The sequence below is a fragment of the Heterocephalus glaber genome, unplaced genomic scaffold, assembly GCF_053883595.1.
Source record: "Heterocephalus glaber isolate CG9 unplaced genomic scaffold, H.glaber_assembly_v1.0 deba00001613, whole genome shotgun sequence".
Lineage (NCBI taxonomy): Eukaryota > Metazoa > Chordata > Mammalia > Rodentia > Bathyergidae > Heterocephalus > Heterocephalus glaber.
This window is the reverse complement of record NW_028258384.1, coordinates 32,367,027-32,388,563: the sequence shown is the minus strand read 5'-3', so window position 1 is coordinate 32,388,563 and position 21,537 is coordinate 32,367,027.

Sequence of the window (21,537 nt, the reverse complement as noted above, 5' to 3'; positions counted from 1 at the left end):
ATTATACAATTTGGACTCTGATATTATAAAGCCAAACTTTCAATACCAACCTTAATTTTATTTCTAGGTTCTTTATTGACTTTGAGATCTTGAACATAATGAGTGTAAAATTTTGGGATACCTGAAAAATTCCTAAGAAAATCAGAATCCATAAACACAAAGCATCATTGATATACTTACAGTATAACAATCATTATTTAGATTCTTATTTATATAAAAAGTTATTTTTATAAAGAATAATTAAAATAATAAAGTTAATAATGTATATATATCATCTTCTAATGTATTAAGAGGCTATATATATATATATATATATAAATATTTTTTTTTTGGTACCGGGGATTGAACTCGGGTCCTTGAGCTTGCGCAGCAGGCTGCGAAACCACTGAGCTAAATCCCCGGCCCGAGGCTATTTATATTTTAAAGGTCAAGTTTAAGCCTTTCTGTAACATGAACTTACAGGAGACCATATATTTATTTATATGGGCCTGTATATTTTAATACATATATAATGGTACAATAATTTAAATAGTATTTTGGGGAGAATAGAAAGGAGCAGGCTGAATAAAATAAAAAATGATCTTAGAATATACAATCTGCTCTCATAATGAAATCATGTAAATTTATTATTTATTTCTCATTTATTCCATCAAGACAGGAAAAGATTTAATGTTTTCTCTGTATGTAGATTGTCAATGCACAAGAGTTAACTACTGTGCTTTTATGCTGCTTCATTTTGCTCACAGATTCTTCATTTCAGCAAAAGCTACAGGTTTTATTTGTTGTGTCTCGTTCTACTATATTTATTTTAGTGTATTGTCACTATAGTTAATGAAAAGATTCCTTGCTCTGAGGTATTTATGTTCAAAGTTTACTTGAGCAGCTAGTTCCCCTTAGCAGCCTATTTTATCTTTCATTCCAACTTTAAATTTAAATAAAATTTTCAAGGTGTCTCTCACTCTGAATCATCTTTTTTCAGTTTGCAGATGGCTAGAAAATAATACAAAAATGTACTCCCCTACTTTATAAAAGAAAGGATGAAGGGCTGGGTATTTAGCTCAGTGGCACTGCGTGCCTGCCTTGCAAGTGCAAGGTCCTAAATTCGATCCCCGGTACAAAAAAATTTTAAAAGAAGGATGAAAAACATACTTACGTGTATTTGGTCTCCTCCATATTTTATAATTAGATCCACAGTACTAGGAAAATTACTATCTTTTTCAGATAATGCGTTGTGGAAAAACTGTCAACTCTAAAAGGGAAAATCATCTTCTCCTAGATTAACTTTGTATAGCTAATGGGTTATTGAAATAACTATGTTTTGTTAACTGAATCTTTTTAAAGATGGGTAAAAGCCTGTTATTATTCATGTATGATGGAAAGCACAACAACATGTATACAAATACATGTATAAGAATTCATTCCTTGGTTATTATTCCATGTTTCCTAATGATTGTGGGCACATATTATGAAAGATTTTAAAAGCTCTAGAGATTTGTTAGTCAAATCTAGAAAATTTTCTTACAATTACTTATGACAATTATTGTCTAAGTCCTTGACAAAGAGACATGGTTAGGTCTATATGGTTATGTATTATACCCAACAGGGAAGTGATACTCCTCCATTTTGATACATTCAATCACTCTAATGAATTAACTAAAGCCTATTAGTGTTGCATCCCACCCATGAATTTAAGGGCTCCTGTCACAAGGATTGGGTATTATGGAATAAAGGTCTAAAAACCGTTAGTCTTATTATAAAACAAAGGTCTAAAAATGTTTTCCAATGAAATGGGTTAAACAAAGGACCTGAGATTCAGAGTTTCCCAGACTGTTTCAGTACACAAGCAGAGAACTTCAAAAGGACAACTGTTAATCTCAAGACAAATGCAACAAAATTAGTTACATGAGATTAAGGGAGGATTGAAAGAAAGGAAAGAGAAAAATCTAATTGTGATTATTCACTTTGGGATATTTTAGGTTTTGTGTTTAGTATTCACTATTCTGATTTTATATCATGAAATTTTTCTTTTTATTATTCTCATCCCCTTTCTCCTCTTTTAAAAATTCTAATTCTCAAAATAACAGAGTAACAAGGATATTCACTTTTTCAGTGGTTTAAAATTCAAGTGTTCAAAACAAAATAGATTTTGTGGTGTAGCTCATATCATTAAATTTAAGATGTAACAGATTTAATTCTGCAGATTACACAACAGATGGAATAACTTATCAGAATCTTGAAACATAAAATTTCCTATATTTATATTAAGAAATTTAGTGTAAAAAGACTGCAAATATGAATTTTTCAAGGGAATAAAAATTCAAAAATGAGGACTCTAGATATACAGGAGATTGTTCATTAAGCCCATTGTTTAGCCTTTTTATGTTACCGAGGAGGCATACAGCAGGATGGTTACAAGTTTCCTATTTTCAGTATAACATATAGTATTACAGATATCAATTTATTTCCCAGCTCTGCCATGTATCAGTTGTATAATCTTTTTTTAAAATTTAAATAAGAATTATTTTTATTTACATTTCTAAATGGGCAGGAAAATTGGTTCGGGGGAAGGGATCTTGTTAAGAACAAGGCATAAAGACAGCCAGCAAGGTATGTGTCAAACTGTACCAGTTCCCAGTAACTAAAAGGGAAGTAAGTCTTAACATCAGTAACCTTTTCTTTGGGAATATTGTGGTATTTATACTGTTTGTATTTTAGACAACCATTCTTTTGTTTTCCCTCCTTATTATTTGGTAAAGTTAATTTTAAAAATGTTAACAGTAAGTGGAACCAACGAAAGAAGTTTTGGTTTAAAGAAAGCAGTAGTGGTTTTGTGACCAGCCATATGCCAAAGGCTGGCTACAAGTGAGAAAGTATAATTCTGGTTGGGAAAACTGGAGGAATTAGCCCCTTATTTCCATAATCCTCTCCTTCCAGAGTTCTCTTTTGCCAAAACTTGGAGGCCTTATCTGCTTTTTTTTTGGTACCGGGAATCGAACTCAGAACTTTGTGCTTGCCAGGCAGGCACAGTGCCATGGAGCTAAATTCCAGGGCCTGTCTACTTTTAATAATAAGTGTTGGCAGTTTCTTTTCAATAGTATGTTAAAATGACTGATGAACACTTGCCCTCTCAAAGTTGGGGGTTGGAGGGGTAGTCCTCTGTAGTCAAAAAAAAGCTCCCCATCAGACATGTACCTCAGTTTTCTCATGTATGAAATGTGTGCTATCATAATTCCTACTTCTAGAGTTAGCAGAAATCATCAAAACACTATAGTGGTTCACCAGTAATCAAATTTTAACTGTAACCCTAACAGAAATGTCATATTTAAAAGTAAAAATCACTTAAACCTCATTGACAAGACCACCAAGAAACAAGAACTGTACTTGATATAAATGTCTAAAATGTCCTCCCAGGAAACTGTAATGTTCTATTGTCCTAAAAGCCCCTATTTTATATGAAGTAGAGAATAAATTAAAGTACAAATGATTATTGCTTTTCTGGAAAGGAGACCACAAAAAAGATGGTCAAAGAAAAAAACATACTGTCACCAAAAGTCTGAGATTTTGTTTTCCACTTTAAAAAAAATTGTCACTAGCAATAAGCTGTTTGGCTCTGCTCCTAATCTTTATTGACCTTTGTTTCGTGCTTTCTCTATGCTTCTATTATATACTGTTTCTGGAGGATAAAATCTTAATCTCAAGCAGATATGTTCTTAAAATGTTTTACTTAAAAGTTCTGTTTTTAATCTTCTAAATCATAGTCAGCATGTTCTGTACTGCACAGTCTTCTTTTATAACAATGGGCAAGAACATTATGTGTTTAAGATTATGTGAAAGGAAATCTTCTTAATTACTGTGTTTGTGTAAGCATTTCTAGTCTCCAAATTTCTAATCATACCATTTTAGCTCCCTTTCTGATTTGAGACATTATTTTAAATATTTTTGTTGTCTTAGAGGTTCCCATTCTGGTGAGCTAATAAAATTTGACACATTCTAGAGATAAGTTTGCCTACAACAAAATTTTATCAGGTGATATACCAAGTATACAGCAACCTCCAAGACACAGACCTCCAAAAATATCCAAAGCTGTCTATGAACAAATTGCACCACCATAAGAAGGCATACTAGCTGAATGTCAGCTCACCTTAGGTATAAGAGCAAGAAAAGAATTGACTGCAGTTGAACTCTTGGATATTGAGAAAGGTAAATTGTCACGGGCAAAAGGGGCCTGGAAATCACTGGTCAAATATGTTGAAATGGAGAGAGAGGGGAAAAGTGCTCTCTGTGAAAAGAGATTAGCTTCCACACAAAATCCACTGATACATGGCCCTACAGGGATACATGTTTGAGTTTATAACATTTGGCAGTTTTGTGCTCCTGAGTCAATACTAAAACCCACATATTTCAGTGGTAATACTACAAGTAAAGTTCTAATTATACTATGTGTTAGATTGCTTAGGGTGATATAGTATCATAATTTTAAATGTAAGTTAGTTTGCTGAAGACTTGATAACTGCACAGGTAATATCAAACAAAGCAATAAAAATCACTAGCTTTTGCCTCGTGCTGGGATCATAGACAATGTGAAGTAGCTTTTGCAATTAATAAGCAAAGAGCAGGACCTTATGTGACCAGTATAAGGAATTGTAAAGCAAAAAGGAGCCATATTATTCCTCAGGAGACCCATAAAGCAAAGTCCAGGCTGGATCGGAATATTTCCTATATATACTCTGAATAGAGGTCATTATTATTTTCTAGTGAGGATATATAGGACAAGCACTACTGTTTAGTTTTCATAAATTGCCAGGAAGGATATGCCCACACAATTACATGCATATATATTTTTCTCAACATGACAATCTGGTATGAGTTTACATCCCAAATCTACCATGAGTTGCTGTCTTAGTTACTTTTCTTGTTGCTGAGACAAAATACCCAATAGCCAAAGTTAAAGGGGGAAAGGCTTATTTAGCTCACAGTTTGTAGAGGTTTCAGTACATAATCGGCTGGCTCCAAGGCAGAGTGGAACATGGCAGAAGAGCAACAGTCTATAGTGGTGAAAGACAGCAAAAGCAAGCAAGGGAATTTAACAGTGTCTCTCTACCCTTTTGATCTTATTCAGGCTACTTAGGGTGAGTAGCACTCGCACCCTTCATCTCAGTGCTCTTGAGCCTAGCACTGCATCATGGATCGATTCCAACATCACACACTCTAGATCCAGCCACCTCTGAAAAAACCTATGACCAGATGAAGACTGTGGGGGATCTCTAGATATGAACCATAGCAGTTGTGTCGTCTTACATCAGTTTCTTAATTTTTGTGTATTTTACCTTCCTTATCTTTAACATGTGGCTAAATTTAATACCTATCTCTAGACTAGATAGAAGTAATTTGCCTGATTTAAAAACATGTAACAATTTCCAGGAAATTACTTGAAAAGAAATGCAAGTAAGGAGGACCAGTAGCACTTTATACCTGTTTTATATGAAGCCATATAAACAAAATTGGAACAATTAAAAGTGTTTAGTACCAAAATAACTAGGTATGCAGCAAGCAGGTAATAGACATTCAAAAATGAGAGGAAGGGAAAGTGAAGCCCAAATGAGCCACGGAGTATCTGAAGATACGTGTACTTCATTGAAGTACATGAATATAGACTAGAAATCTAGTATGAATTCTCTACACTGTGAAAAGTTCCTTAGGAATTTTCCTTAGGTCTGTTTATAACTTCTGATTCTCTCCTGAATCAATGCATTTTATAAGGCTTTTTGATCTTGGATTCCTAATTGCTCTCACCAGTCTATTCCTTCTAAAACTCCAGGGGATTTTAACACTGGTTTTGAATGGGCAACACTTGAGGATACTAGAGTAAGTACAAAACAGAAAAGAAGAATCAGCAAAAGAATGCCTTAGAACAAATAAGGAATCCTGTCACTGAGAAATTGAGAGAATAAAAAGCAAAGAATGAGGTTTATATAGAGAAAACCTCATAGATGGAATATACTGTTAAAAAGCACTGCAGGGTACCATTGTAAGACCATAGTCTAATATTTTCTCATTATTCTTTATTTTAAATTTTAAATATATGTCTGCATTTATGTGTGTGAGAGGAACATTGATATAGATACCCACAGACTCAAAATTATCTGTCACTTTTGTCAGACCCAAAGTTCATGAGTTTCCTGAAGCTACAGCAATGAAACTTACAAGTGTTGCACTATCAAAGCTATTAGAACTCCCATTTCCTCTATTAGAGTCTATCAGGAGCACCCTAATGCTAGGTTGCCAGTGCATCTGTAAGTTATCACCATAGCTAGAACTTTTCTACTTGAGTAGGAACCCAGGAGACCAAACTCTCAACTACTGCTGCCATAGTTGCAGGAAGAAGCACTGCAGAAGTAGAAATAGGAGAAAAAGAAGGAAAGGAAAAAAACAAAAAAGAAAAACAATAGCTTCTCTTTTTTCTTCCACCTTCCAACCTCCTACCCATGTCTCTCATTAACATAATCGAACAAATTTCAAGCTGCAAAGGGAGTCTGGAAAAAGTAGTCTATGGGCTTCTATTTATAAGAAAGAAGGATAGAAAAGAACCTGAAAGCACCAGATATACTGGTATTGTAATATCTTTATTGTCAATGGTTTTCTGTAAAATAATTACATATGCTTATAGAAAATGCAAAACTATGTTATATGTAGGCAGTCCCTGATTTATGATGGTTCAACTTCCAATGTTGTGAAAGTGGTACATATTCAGTAGAAGCCTTATTTCAAACTTTAAATTTTGATCTGTTCCCAGACTAGTGATAAGTGATACAATATTCATTCATGATGCTAGCAGTAACAGTAAGCCACAGCTCCAAGTCAGCTACAGGATCACAAGGGTAAACAACCAGTACTCTATACTGTACTGTGTTTCCAGTTTTTTCAAGATTTTATTGTTGTTGTTGCATTAAGTTTACTACATTGCATTGCATCTCCTACTTCTGGTGAGCAAAAGAGGAAGGCACTTACTTTTGTGAAGAAATTCAAGGTAATTACCTAGCATGGAGATAGAAAACTAGTAATGTCCCTCACATGTAAAAACACTTGCAATCAACAATCTCAACTTCCTTAAATTCTCAGTGAATCAGTGATTCAGTGATTTACATGGGTTAAATCCATAGTCATTACAAAGAAAAGAGCTTGAGCAATTGATGATGTGGAAAAATTGCAGAAGTAGATTCCCATTTATGAAAGGTCAGATATAGAAGTGCATATCACTCAACCTACTGATAATCCAGGCTAAGGTTAATCTTATTCAATATGCTAAAAGAATGTGAAAATTATTCTTCATATACAGAATTGTTTATGCCATATTGTAGTCGGTTCCAGTGCATCAAAAGGAATTAAAATTATCCATACTGTGAAGGTCAGCAGTGAAGCAGAAAGTGCCAATACTGAAGGTGATAGAGCTGTTAAGGAAGAGTGGCACAGAATATTGAGGGTGAGAAATATTTGCCAGAATAAATATTTAGTGTCAAAGAAACATACTTGTTCTGGAAGCATATGCCAGTGCGTACACACATTTATCAAGAATTTAAGACAATGCAAGAGTTCAAGGCATTCAGAGACCATGTAACACTGTTTGGGGTGGAATGTTGCAAGACTCAAATTGAATTTTTTCCTAATCTACCCCTCAGAGTATCCTACAGCTTTCAAAAATGTCAGCTAGCATACAGGCCAATTTATTATTGCCACAAGAAGAAACCCTGGATGGCATCAGCTTTGTTTGAAGACTAATGTTTGAACTGTCTTATTCTTCAGGCAAGAATGTATTGTAGGCAAAATGATATCTTATTCAAGATCCTTCTGATTTTAGAGCTTTAGTATATCCACAGTATACCATGGATATACATCTTGATGTAAAGGTTGTGGATTTGCCAACAAACACAATTGTATTCATTCATCCAAAGGACCAAGGCAAAATAACTGTATCCAAATCATATTACGTATGCAAAACTTTTATGGGGGCTTTTAAAGTGGTTTTCTGGTCAAATGCTCCTAGATTTTTGGAAAGGTTTTAATATTCTAGCTTTCCAGAACATTATTGCAGTATTCATGAATAAGTCATGTAGCTATTATGAACAGCATTTGAGATATAGTTTTGAGGACATGCACATTCAAAGGCTTTGACAAAGATTTTGTTGTTAATCAAATGGAAAGTAACAAGGTATTAGTGCTTGTGAAACACCTAGAATTGGACATCAATGAATATTCATGAGTTTGTTGGCATTGAAGCTAAAGAATAGCTGATTCAACTGGAGAAAGAAATAAAGAAGTTGAGACAGAGGATGTAGAATATACACCAGAAACACCGAGAAAGTTCATAGCAAAGAAAGTGAAGGAAATGTTTGCTACTATCACCAGTGGCATAGATTTTAGGAGAAATGGACTTTCATCACAAGATCCAACTGGTAGATGCAGTGTGTTCTTGCTTGCTATAAAGAAACATTTAATGAAAAGAAGAAACACATTGTACAGCAGTCAAATCTTGATATCTTTTTGAAGAATGCTATGCCTGCTTCAATTGTTGATGGCTTTGTGATTTCTACTAGCTTTTTTTGCACTTCCTTAAAAGAAACAGAAATGAATGGCCCTTTTACCATAGCATTCACATCAAAGACAAATTTTTGTTCAATCTATCATTCTTCAGGCCCAGTGTGCTTTTGGATGTGTATGTGGTGAATGCCCATACAACCGTTCCATTTTTCACTTTTAGTATAGTAGACAAAAAGTTACATGAAATAGTTCACACTTATAAAAGAGACTTTGTGTTAGATCTTGTTGTTCAACTGCAGGCTAATGTAAGTATTCTGAGCATATTTAAAATAGGCCAGGCTAAGCTATGATGTTCAGTAGGTCAGGTGTATTAAATGCATTTTCTACATAGTTTGGATTTATGATGAATTTATCAGGACATAAATCTATAATAATTCAAGGAACATCCATGTAAGAAAAACAGTGTAACACGCCAGAGAATTATATTTGTAGATTTTACTCTTCATGAATTTCAATACATATATGTGAATATTCTTTTAAATTAGGTATTTTTAATTCAATAATGTATTTGAACATTTTATATGAAACATGTTTCATCATTTAAAAGATTATTTTGAGTGATACATTTTCTATATTTCTAAATATCTACTTTTTAAACAAAAGTGATGCATTCTTCAAAGAAAATTTGATATGAGAGAATTACATAATACAGAAGTTGATATAATCCTGTCTCTACTACCTCCAACTCCTGCCTCCCTACCTAGATATATTCTTAATTACTGGCATATATTTTCCAGATCTTTAACACATTGGTCAAGCACATGTATTTGGCTTTGTAAATGGTGCTATAGGATACATCCCACTGTGCATTTTGTTTTAAAAATCTGTTTTTGTATCACTACATATATGCCAGCTTCATTGTTTTTAACAATTATATATTGTAGCATCTTATGCATAGACGATCTTCAGAGGTTTGAATGTATGTGTCAATCCAAAATTCATATGTTGGAACTTAAACCCCATGGTGATGTTATTAAGAGGTGAAGCTGTTTGAGAAGTGACTTGGTCAGAATTTCTCCACCCTTGCAAATGGTATTAATGATATTAAAAAAACAAATTTCACAGAACTTCCTGGTCCCTCCATTTCACTTACATATGAGAATAAAGTACTCATCCCTTTTGCCATGTGAGGCTGAAGCAAGGAGATATATGCCCCCACTAGACATATCCTGGTACTTTGATGAGGGTTGAGAGATAGAAAATTCTCTTATAAATACCTCAGTCTACATTATTACAGTAGGAAAAGACAAATGAACAATCTTAATGTTTCAAACTTTGCTTCTTAAAAACAGCTTTATTGAGCTAAGATTGACATAAAATAATTTGTACATATTTAAGGATCATAATTAAATAAGTTTTTATAAACTATTGAAATTGTTACACAGTCAAGATAATGGCCTTGTACAACACTCCCTCATAATAGTCCTCCAGTCTCCATCTCCAGGCACTGATGTACTGTGTGTATAGATTTGTTTGTTTTTCCTAGAGTTTTATATATATGCACTTGTACAGCAGTCTCTTTTATCAATCCCTTGCACTCAGAATAATTATTTTGAGGTTATTCTTGTTGTATCGATAGCTCATTCATTTTATTGCTGATTAAATGTTCTATTAAATTGATATGCCACAATTTTGATTTTTATTCTCTCAACTCTCGACTGAGATTTTGGTTGTTTCCAGTTTAATGGTATTATATATTAAGCTGTTGCAAATATTTATGTGAATGTCTTTATAGGGGCGCACTTTTTTCTCCTTTTGGGTAAATACTTAGAAGTAGAATGGCTCGATCATATTGGAGATTTATGTTTAGCATTTTAAGAAATTAACTGTTTTCCACAGTGGTTGTGGCATTTTACATTCTTATCAGAAGTGTATAAGAAAGAGTTCAGTCCTACACATTATACCCACCACTTAGCATAGAAAGGAATTTTACTGCTCTATAAAGTATGCAATGGTTTTGATTTGTACTTCCTGAATTAATAATTACCTCAAGCATCTTTTATATTTTTGTCACTTGTAAATCTTTGGTGAAGAGCTGATTCAAATAATTTCCATATTTTAAAATTTAAATTTGATTAATTTTTAACTGATACATAAAATCATGAACATTCTACATACTATAGGTATCAGGTGGTGTTTTGTTATACCCACACACTGAAACATTTCAATCAGGGTAAATATATCTATATCTTCAAACATCATTTCTTGGGAAAATATTCAAAACTTTTCTTCCAACTTTTAAAAATATATCACTCTAAGTCTCAAGTTTATGAGGTCAACATTTTCAGCTTCCACATATGAGTGAAATCATGTACCCTTTTGAGGTATACTCTCAGTTCAATCAATTTGAATATGACATAACTTGCCATAGTTTTGCCACTACTTTATCCCTGACCACTGGAAATTACTGTCAGGATCAAACTATATAATTTTGATGTTTTAATTTTGTATTTTTTGATTTGGTAGATAGTGCTACTGGATTCAAATCTAATAGATTAAATGCTATAGTTCCATGCCCAGAAGGGAGGGCAATCTGTGGCAAGGTGTGAACTCCAAAGGGCTTGGGTGGTACTTCCTTTACAGCCATTCAGGTGGCGGTAGCCTTCATGGCCTCTCTCTTGTGTTGGCTTTGCTCAATCCTTGTGGTTTTCCTCAGAATATCCATGTTCCTGGCTTCTCCAACCTTCTGGGGTCTCCACTGTACTTTCAGTTTCACACTAACAGCTTCACACACTGCCCTCTCAGGGGCAAACTGCCTGGCCTCCCAGGCCTTCTTCTGAAATCTGGATGGAAACCTTCCTGACTTCACAATTCTTGCATTCTGCATGGACCTAAAACCAGCACCATGTGGATGATACCAAAGTCTTTCGCCAGCTGGAACAGTAGCCAGATTGCCTGCTCTCTTGGCTATAGGGATCAAGTGCCTGGTTGGCTGAGTGCTATGAACCCAATCCCAGAGAAGAAATTCCCTAAGACATTGTTATTCTGGAACAAGTCTTTCACCTTTGCAACTTTGAGGCTGCAAAGAGTGGAGTCCTGCTGGTTCTTGTGATGCTTGCTTTTCTATTGTCCTGTTCCAAAGTACTTGGCATTTTAATGTTTGTCTTTTCAGCAAACAAGTTTTCCTCTGCTCTATCTTTGCAGGCCATAATTTTATCAGTGCTTCCTTTCTGGGAAACTCAAAAATCATGCTGCTGGGGTGTATGCTCTTGATTCTCAAGATGCAGCTGGTTAAAAGACCCCAACAGTGGCCCTGCCAGAGCCTCAACATTAGACTGCCTTGAAATTTCTTCCACCCAATTAATTGGTCCATTGCCCTTAATTTCTGTCTCCCACAAGGTCTCTGAATATGAGAAAAATGCAGACAAATTTTCTGCCAGAGTGTAACACACTTGGCCTGGAGTCCACCTGCCAATGTATTCCTTCTTCCTGAGCCTGGTCTTTACAGGCTTCATTACTCTCAGCACTCTAGTCTTTTGAGCTCTGACTAGATCTCTCATCAAGCTTTGTTCACAGCATTCTAGGACTGCTTCTCCAATCAGCATCTCCAAAACTTTCCAAACTCCTCTCACATGCCATTTCCAAAGGCATGTAAACCACATAGCCAAGACGCATCACCAAAACTACCCCATTTTTCTGGTACCAAAATCTGTCTTAGTTACTTTTGAGTTGCTGAAAGAAAATATTCAACATCCACAAGTTAAAGGAGGAGAGATTTATTTTGGATCACACTTTGTAGAGGTTTCAGTTGATCATCAGCTGGCTCAAGTCAAGGTAGTTTGGGAAAGGAGAAAGAGTTCTTGACACGGCAGGCAGGCAGGCAGGAAGGCAGCAGCAATGAGCATCAAGGGAGGATCAAGGATATATATCTTCCAGGCCACATGCACAGTGACCCACCTCTTCCCACAAGACTTCAACTCCCAACAAGATACCCAGCTATAAACCCATCAGTGGACTAATGCAGGAGCACACATTCATGATCCAGAATCACACATTCCCATGATCCAATCACCTCCCCAAAGCCCCACCTATGAGCTAAACCAAAATAACCTTATTGTTGGACTTCCTGCAAAGGATATTGTTTATTAAATTTTATTTTCCTTACATTTCTTGTTATGTAGAAATACTATTGATTTCTGCATGTTATTAATTGAAACTAAAATATTACTGACCCCACTAATTAGGACTGAGTTTTTCGTACATTCACCATGAATTTCTATTTAGATAACTAAGTCATCCGCAAACAGTATTAGTTTCATTTTTCTCTTTTCTATATTGCATGCCTTTTGCTTCTTTTCCATGCTTCCTTACAGTGACTAGAACTACCAGTATTGTGTTAAATGAGGATGGTTAGAGCAGACACTTGCCTGTTCCCAATCTTTGAGGGAAAGTACAGCCATCAATATGGTGTTATTTGGATGCTTTTTATGTAACCTTTATCAAATTGAGACAACTGCTTTGAATTTCCAAATTTACTGAAGGTTTTTGTCATGATTGATTGATGGGTTTTCTAAATCAATTGATAAGATTATATGATTATTCCCTTTTAGCTTGAGTTTGAAGTAAGTTTCTCAATGACAGCATATTGCTTGATAATTTTAAGAAATCCATCTAACAATCTATTGATTTATTATTGTTATATTTAGGTCATTTATATTTAAAGTAATTATTATTTTGTTTACCACATGTGAACTGTGATTACTTATTATTTAAATTAATTTTATTGGTACATTTAAGGAATATAATATAATGACATTCATCATTGGAAATTTGGACATTTGCATAATCTCTCTTGGTTCTTATTTTTTTCCCATTCCCCTGCCCTCCCTTCAACCCCTCCACCCCTCCCTGTCTACAAAGACTTTTTTTATTTTTTCTTTTTCTTATATTAATTCCATTCCGTTCTATCTTTTCCTCTACTCCACCCACTTCCCCTTCTCCCTTGCACCTTTTCTTCATATTTCACATTATCTATTATACATTTTAGTCTTTATTTACACTTTCAGTTTCTCACACAAGAGAAACTATTCAGTATTTACACGTGTGTCCTATTTATTTCACTTAAGAATATCACCTCAATGTGGATCCACTTAGCTATAAATGTCTCTAGTTTCTCATTCTTTATGGCTGTGTAATACTCCATTTTATTAAACAACCACATATTCTTTATCCAGTATCCAGTTGATGGGCAAATGGGTTGTTTCCAAGTTTTAGCTATCACGAATTCTGCTGCTATAAATATGGGTGCACATATATCACTGTGGTATGATACTTTTAATTCTTTGGGGAAGCTACCCAGCAGGGGAATAGCTGGGTCAAATGGGACTTCCAGTCCTAGTTCTTTGAGGTATCTCCATACTGATTTCCACAGTGATTGCACCAGTTTACACTCCCACCAGCAGTGGACTAGAGTTCCTCTTTCTCCACAGCCCTGCCAGCATTTATTATTGGTTGATTTTATGACAGCAGCCATTCTTTGTGGGGTGAGGTAGAATCTCAGTGTTGTTTTCATTTGCATCTCTCGAATGACCAGTGATGTTGAACATTTTTAAAGATGTTTATTTGCTATTTCTACTTCTTTTTCTGAGAAATGTCTGTTCATTTCAGATGCCCATTTTTGGGTTGGGTCTTTAAATTTGGGAGGTCTGATTTTTTTCAGTTCTTTATAGATTTGAGATAGTAGACCTTTGAGCGACAGCTGGTAAATAATTTTTCTCACATTGTAGGTTGTCTCTTCACACTGTTGGTGGTTTCTCTTGCTGTGCAGAAGCTTTTTAATAAGAAGAGATCTCACTTGTTGATTGTTTGTGCTAGTTCATGGGCAACTGAAGTTTCATTCATAAAATCTTTTGCTAAACCAATGTCTTCCGTAGCTCAACCTAACCCCTGTTCAGCAGATTATGTTTTAATATTTAGATGTTTAATCCATTTCGATTTTAGTTTAGTGCATGGTGAGAGATATAGGTCTAGTTTCAGTCTTTGGGAAGTTGAAACCCAATTTCACCAGCACCATTTATTAAAGACTATCTTTCCTCCAGTGAGGGTGTTTGGCTCCTTTGTCAAAGATAAGGTGGCTGAGTGTGTCTGGTGTTGATTCTGTATCTTCTAATCTGTTCTACTTATCCTCAAGTCCATTTCTTTGCCAGCACCATATCACAGTGGCTTTGCAAACTAGTTTCAAGTTGAGGATTGTGAAACCCCTACTTTGTCTTTATTGCCTAGTATTGCTTTTGATATTCTAGGTCTCTTCTTGTTCCAAATGAATTTTTGGATTGTTTTCTCCAGGTCTATGAAGTATGCTGCTGGAATTTCAATTGGGATTACTTTGAATTTTTGGAAGTATGGCCATTTTCACTATGTTGATTCTTCCTACCCAGGAGCAAGGGATGTCTTTCCATTTTCTGATATCCTCTTTAATCTCTTTTTTCAGTGTGCTAAAGTTTTCAGAGTAGAGGTCTTTGATTTCTTTTGTTAGGTTGATTCCTAGGTATTTCAATTTTTTTGATGCTATTGTGAAAGGAATTATTTGCCCTATTTCTCTCTCAGTGAGTCTGTGGTTTGTGTAGAGGAAAGCTATTGATTTTTATGTATTGCCCTTGTATCCAGCTACTCTACTGAATTTGGTTGTTAAGTCTAAAAGACTTTTAGTGGCATTCTTGGGATCTTCTATATAGAGTATCATATCATCTGCAAATAATGACAATTTGACTTCTTTATTTCCTATCTTTATTCCTTTTATTTCTTTCTCTTGCCTAATTGCTGTGGCTAATGTTTCCAAAACTATACTGAACAGGAGTGGTGATAGTGGACATCCTTGTCTTGTTCCTGATTTTAGTGTGAAGGATTTCAGATTTGACCATTTTTTACAACATTAACTGTTGGTTTTTCATATAGATAGCTTTTATCAGATTGAGGTAGAGACCATCTATTTCAATTTTTTGGAGAGTTTTTATCACAAATGCATGTTGGATTTTGTCAAATGCTTTTTCTGCATCTATTGAGATGATCATATGGTTTTTGCTCTTGGCTCTATTAACATAGTGTATTGCATTTATTGATTTGTGATTGTTGAGCCATCCCTGCATCCCTTGGTCAGGGTGTGTGATCTTCTAGATGATCTTCTGCATTCTGCTTGCCAGTATCTTATTAAGGATTTTTGCATCTATGTCCATTAGTGAGATTGGTCTATAATTCTCTTTTTTGTTTGGGTCTTTCTCTGCTTTAGAGATCAAGGTGATGCTTGCTTCCAGGAATGAATTCAGAAGTATTGGTTTCCTTTTAATTTCATTGAGTAGTTTAAACAGTAGTGGGAGTTGTTCCTCTCTAAATGGCTTGTAGATTCAGCAGTGAAACCATCAGGACCCGGGCTCTTCTTAGTTGGTAAGTTTTGATAACATTTTCAATATCATTGATTTATATTGGGTTGTTCACAATTTTTAGGTCATCTTCATTCAACTTTGATAACTCACACATATCTAGGAATCTGTCCATTTCTTCTATATTTCCCATCTTGTTGGCCTATAGTTTCTCAAAGTAGGTATTGATGATCCTCTGGATTTCTGCTGGGTCTGTTGTAATTTCACCCTTTTCATTCCTAATTGCATGAATTTAGGCCTTTTCTTTCCTTTTTTTGATGAAGTTGGCTAAGGGTTTGTCAAGTTTTTTTATTCTTTCCAAGAACCAACTCTTGGTTTCATCGATTTTTTTTGTGTTATTCTCTTAGTCTTCATTGCACTGATTTCTGCCCTGATCTTTATAATTTCCTCCCTTGTATGAGCTTTGGGTTTGTCCTGCTCTTCTTTTTCTAGAAGCTTGAGGTTCAGCATCAGGTTGTTTAATTGGGCTTGCTCTGCTTTCCTAATGTGAGTATTCACTGCTATGAATTTCCCTCATAAGACATCTTTCATTGTGACCCATAGATTCCGATATGTTGTATTGACATTGTCATTTAATTATAGGAACTGTCTGATTTCTTCTTTAATTTCCTCTGTGACCCATTGGATATTCATAAGTTTGTTGTTCAATTACCATGTGTTTATGAAATTCTTGCATTTTCTTTTGCTATTGATCTCCAATTTCATTGCACTATGGTCTGATAATATACAGGGGATAACTTCAGTTCTTTTGCACTTACTTAAACATGTTCTTTGAGTGTGTATGTGGTTTATTTTGGAGAACAACCCATGTGCAGCTGAAAAGAAAGTGTATTCTGATTTTGTGGGGTGGAACACTCTGTAAATACCTGCTAAGTTCATTCGTTCAAAATTTTGATTGAGTTCTAGTATTTCGTTGCTTGTTTTTGTCTAGTTGATCTATTTGTGACAGTGGGTTATTGAGGTCCCCCACTACTATTGTATTAGTGCTTATACGATTTTTTCATGTCCATTAGCATTTATGTTATACAGTTTAGCACACTACTGTTTGGTGCATATATATTAATGGTTGTCATCTCTTCCTCCTGGATTTTTCCCTTTACAAGGATGTAGTGTCCTTCTTTGTCTCTCTTAATCAGTGTTGGTTTGAAATCCACATGATCTGCAAAGAGGATAGCTACTCCTGCTTTTTTTTCCGGTTTCTGTCTCATGGAGTATTGTTTTCTACCCTTTAACTTTCAGTCTATGAGTTTCTTTTTGAATTAAGTGTGTTTCTTGTATGTAGCATATTGTTGGGTCTTGCTTCTTGACCCATTCTGCCGTCTATTTCTTTTGATTGGTGAATTGAGACCATTAACATTGATGGTTATAACTGATACGTATTGACTTGTCATTGTAATGACTTTTTCTTTTTGTTGGATTCTCCTTTTTTGTATTATTTTCTTGTCCTGCCTGATGGATTCATTCTGCTAGGCTTCCTGGGGTTGTGATCCTCATTGTCTATTCATAGGATATTGTTTAAAATTTTTTGTAGTGCTGGTTTGGTATTCATGAAGTTCCTAAGGAGTTCTTTGTCATGAAAACATCTTATTTCTCCATCAATTTTGAAAGATATTTTTGCAGGGTACATCAATCTGGGTAGGAGATTGTTTTCCTTTAGGGCTTGAAATATGTCATTCCAAGCTTTTCTTGCCTTGAGGGTTTATGTTGAGAAGTCTATGATTCTGATGGTCTTTACTTTGTATGTGATTTGTTTCTTTTCTCTAACTGCTTGTTAAATTTTGTTCTTCTGTTGGGTTTCTGGAATCTTAACTATTATATTCCATGTGTAGATTTTTTTTTACTGTGACTAGTTGGAATCCTACAGGCTTCCCTTATCTGTATGTAATGTTCTTTTCCCCTGGTTGGGAAGTTTCCTGCCATCACTTCTGTGAACAGTTTTTTGATGTCATCTGCACTCTTTCCTGTTTCTTCATTGACTCCAATCAGTCTGATGTTATTCTTCGTTCCATTGTCTAGCAGCTGCTGGATTGATTTCTGTTTTCCCCTAGTATTTTTAAGAAATTTTTCTTTTCCTGGTCACTAATTGCAATCCTATATTCTATATCCGAAATTCCGTCCTCACATTGGCGCATTCTGCTCTATAAACTTTCAATGGAATTTTTTAATCTACTGGAAATGTTTGCATTAGTTTTATGGATTCCATTTGTTTACTATATTGGTATTGCATCATGTTCCTCAGCTCCTCTTTTTTTAATCTGTGTCTGCTCTTGATTTATTAATAATGTCTTGTACTACAGGCACAATCTCTGCTGTTATCTGAGAAATTATTTCTGATTTCATTTTTTCCAGGTCCTCTTTTGTTGCCAGTTCAGGGAGTCCAGGTGGTTGAGTATCAAATTGTTCCATCTCATTGCCCTTTGGGGTTGTTTTAGGTGATCTGGAAGTCTGGTTTTGAGACTTATTTACATGTCTTCTCATTTCAACAGATGCAGCCTGCTGTGCCTTTGTTGAGGTGATCTTTTGCTCACCCAGTGGTCTTGAATTCTCAGCAAGCCACCAAGCAGCCTTTACTCTACTGCTCACCAGTACACGAATTCCTGGGTTTAGAGTGGTGGCCTTCTGGATCCCTGAGGTGCCCTGTTTGTGTGGGCTTCTGTCTCGGGCCTGTTCACACTTGTGATGGTACGTGGGTGTGCCTCTTGCTGGGGCTCCTATGTAGCTCTTGTGTGGGAGGGCCTTTGGCTGGGGGCTATGCACCCCAGTTTCTGTTGTCTGCACAGGCTTTGGCTAGGTTCTCCATGCACTAAGCAATGATGTCAGGGCAAGCCTCTGGCTATTGCTGGTGTGCCTGGGTAGCTCTTTTCCAGGCAGGTCCTTGGGTGTGGCCAATGGTATGGTGGGGCTCTGGCTGAAGCTAGTGAATATGTGCAGCTCTTTTCTGGGTGGGAATTTGGCTTGGGCAGGTGTTCTGGAGCCTCTAGCATCAGGGTGGAGCCCTGGCTAGGATCTACCTGCAGCTGCACTAGTCTGGGCCTCACGGCTGCTCCCCGGGACCTGTGTGCACTTACCGATGGAATAGTGGGCTGTGATTACTTATTTTTTAAATGTTTACTCTGGTTTTTGTTTCTTTGCTTCTCTTTTCTAACCATTTTGTGGATTATATGAAAACATTCTGGATTCTATCTTGACTTATTTATAATGTTTTATTTTATAAAACTTTGAATAATTTTCTTAGTAAATGCTCTAGATATGAAAAGTGTGTATATATTTTAGCATAGTTTAATGGTATCAACATTTTACCACTTTGAGTAAAGTGACAAAAAGCATGTAGGTTTCACTATTCTATCCACTTTTTAAATATAGTTGGCTTCACTCTTTCTTTTCCATATATTAAGCCCTACATCAAACAGATTTGTAACTTTTGCTTCAAATATCAAATATTATTTATAAAATAATATTGTACCTACTAAAATAAATACTCTCCAATGTTTCAAAACTTCTCTTGCTATCATTTCACTTGTGTGTACAAAACTTTAGTCACTTTTTTTTCCCCCATTAACTTTATTGGTACATTTTAGGTATAAAATACAGTTACATTCATCATTGGGATCTTGTACCATTACATGAGTCTCTTGGTTCTTATTTTATTTCCCTTCCCTTGCCCTCCCTTCAACCCTTCCAACCTTCCCTATTTGCAAAGACCTTGTTTCCATATTTTTCTTCTTCTCATATTTTTTCCTTTCCCTTTTTACTCTTCCCCTACCCCTCCCAATTCCCCTGCTCTTTTAGACCTTTTCTTCCTGTTACACAATATCAGTTATACATTTTTTAAATTACAATATTAAGATCTAGGAGACATTACCACAGATTTTACAGAATTTGAAAGGATATAGAAAGCATATTACAAAAATCTTTTTTGAAATAAATTTGACAACTTCTAAGAAGTACCTTGGAAGACAAATTAATGAAACTAACTCTGGAGGAAATATAAACTTTGAATAGCACCTATTAAAGAAAGTATATTTCTAGCTTGAAAACCTACCTATATGACAACAGCAGGCTCATAAACATTTTAACTGATAAATTATATCAAACAATTCAAGCAGAAAAAAGAAGGAACACTTCTCCCCTCATTTTAGGAACTCAACATTGTGCTAATCCTAAAACTGGATAAAGATAATAGAAGAGAAAAGTATGAACATAGAAATTTATTTAACAAAACAAACTCTTAGAAGTCAGATCTGGCAGTATGTAGAAAGTGGCTTTATTATAGGGATGGCAGTGTTGGTTCAGCATTGGAAGATCCACCCCCAAAAGTCATCATTTTAACAGAGGAAAGGAGAAAGCCATATGATCCTGTCACTAGTTTGAGAAAGAGTATTGGACTAAATTCCACAACTGTTCATGGTAAAAGCTATCAGGAGAATAGACGTAGAACAGAACATTCTCAACAGATCAAAGACATGTACTCCATACTTCCAACAAAAACTCCTTCTATGAATGGAGACAATACAATGCTTTCTCCCTAAAGTGGGGAACAAGGGCATATATGCCTACTCTTCATCTGTCCATTAGACTTTGAAACATAGGTCTAAACCAAAATAGTCTGGCAATAAAATGACACAACTAGGATAGGATTGGCACGGCAGAAGCAAAATCTTTATATGTCGATGAAGTGATCAGCTACAGAGAAAATACTAAGAAATCTCTAGGAGCCCCTAGAACTTGTACTTGAATTTAGCAGGATTAGAAAACACAAGGTATATATAAAAATTCAGGTCTGTGTATACTTGTTATAAATGAAGAACTGAAATTTAAAAGCAATGTAGGAGTACAAAGGACCCAGGAAAGCCAAAAACAAAAACAAAAACAAAAACAGTGTTGGAAGATGTTTAGCACCCAATTTTAAGACTTCTTCTAAAGCTACAGTAATCAAGGCAGTGTTGGTGTAAGGAAAGACATATAGATCATTGGAATAAAACAGAGAATCTAGAAATAGAACCACACATATATGGTCCACTGAGTTTTGAAAGATTATTTAACATTAGCATTTTATAGAATATAAACTCGATTCAAGAGCTGAGGAAGAGATAGTGTCTTCAGCAAATGGCACTAGAACACCTGGTATCCTTATATAAAAAATTAACCTCAACCCTTTTTTTCCATACATGAAAATAACTTGAAGGGATCTATGAATCTAAATAAGAAAGCCTAAAAGTATAAAACTTTAAGAAGAAATTACAAGGGAAAATATTTATGAATTGAGGGTAGGCAAGAACTACCTAGGATACAGAAAACATGATGTATAAAAGAAAAAAATTGATAAATGAGATTCCACCAAAATTTAGAACTTTAAATGACATCATTAAAATGAAAAGTAGTCCTTAAACAGACCATATTTACAATGCATATAACCTATGAGCAGAATTAATAGACAACCCAATTAAAATGTAGACATAAGAAGATGATAAATAGCCAGTATAGCACAAGGAATGGTGTGCAACGCTAGAATCAGAAAAATACTAATCAGTATAATAATCATTGTCATGACTTTTTCTTTTTGTTG